The following is a 1,722-nucleotide window of genomic DNA, read 5'->3' on the forward strand; positions in this document are numbered from 1 at the left end:
TCAATGAATGTAATCGATTAGATATCATAATATTTAGGCTATAATATTATAAATCTGGTTGGTTTGTATTGGTGATGTAATATGTAAATGATATGCGTGCGGACCATAAGACTTGCATTTGGACCATAGCTCGGCCCAGTGGAAAAAAAGGTTGAGAACCACTGCTTTAAACACTTACATTTTTGCTCTGTCCATGCAATAAACGCGCAACCTATGACTGCTCAGGTAATGTCGTCGGTATGACCGAGAGCCATTGAAAAACTACAGAAAAGTAAAACTACTTCACTTTAACATTACTGGCCACGAGTCATAAGGAGAGATCACACATCAGCTGCTCAAAAAATGTGTCAGTAAGACGAAGGGAGTGCGAGCACAATCCTGTGACAGGTGGTAAATAGTGGAGCGCGTGAAGGAGAGATGCGAGGGCACAAACACTGTTCAAGGTCTTGTAGTAATTTAATGTGTATATATTTTGAAAGCATTGAATCGCTATAGAAATCGGGATTCATTCGATTCTTAGCATTTTAAATCGATTACTGTCCGAAATCGACGATTCACGATTCAAAAATCATGTTTCAAGATCGATGCATATGCATCGTCAGGGTTTGTAATCGATGCATCGATCTTGTAGTAATTTAATGTGTATATATTTTGAAAGCATTGAATCGCTATAGAAATCGGGATTCATTCGATTCTTAGCATTTTAAATCGATTACTGTCCGAAATCGACGATTCACGATTCAAAAATCATGTTTCAAGATCGATGCATTGCATCGTCAGGATTTGTAATCGATGCATCGAGAAAACAAGTGAATCGTTACACTCTACCCCTAATAGATAGATAGATAGATAGATAGATAGACAGACAGACAGAGTGGCAGCTCAGTATAATGTAGCCAGTGTTTGGGGAAACTGCTTTGAAACTGATTTAAAGCTGTAAATTTAGTTTAACTACCCTTTTGAAAAATAGCCTTTCTCTTAAAGGTTCCTTTTTGCACTAAAAAGACCTTATTTCGCTCACTGGGGTTTTGGCCTGATGCCCTGTAAAGAACCAGTGATAAACATTATTTAAAGCAGAACTGAACAGAAATTGACATGTGGAATCAGGAATGAGAGATGGATAGAGACAGAAGTGTTGAGGGGGTGGATGATACATTTATGAGCTTAATTTAGTCTGTAACTCATAGACAGACCGAAAGATGCCTCACGGAAGATCATATGAATCATGATGAAACTCTGTTCAACTCTTTCAACAAACTCAACTTTTTTTCAGCAGAAGTTTTTTTTTTTATCAGGCTATCATGCCACTTTTGCTAACATATAATGATGTAGTTTTGCCATTACTGGTAAACTCATATGTATATTTATTAACAAAACCTAGTTTTGACTCAGTTATATAAATTAGTATGTTTAGTTATTAATTATTCATTAGTATTTAGTGTATTTTTTTTCTGTTCAAGCTGAACGCTGGGCCCCTAAATTGAGATCCTCGTTATTTTTGTTTTAGATAAACACAGACAAAATATATTAATTAAATTAATGATAATAATGAAAAAAATGTTATCCTGTAGTTATATAGTAAAAACAAGTATTTTGCTCAGAATATTTTGCCCAGAGGGTTAAATAGCTGTGATACTGTGATATAGTTATTTTGTCAGTAGTTTATAGTGTAGCTTTTTTATGAGATGAATTGTTTCTAATTAGCAGTAGCTTATATCTGGA

This window comes from Sinocyclocheilus anshuiensis, unplaced genomic scaffold (assembly GCF_001515605.1).
Source record: "Sinocyclocheilus anshuiensis isolate Anshui unplaced genomic scaffold, SAMN03320099.WGS_v1.1 scaffold229, whole genome shotgun sequence".
Taxonomy (NCBI): domain Eukaryota; kingdom Metazoa; phylum Chordata; class Actinopteri; order Cypriniformes; family Cyprinidae; genus Sinocyclocheilus; species Sinocyclocheilus anshuiensis.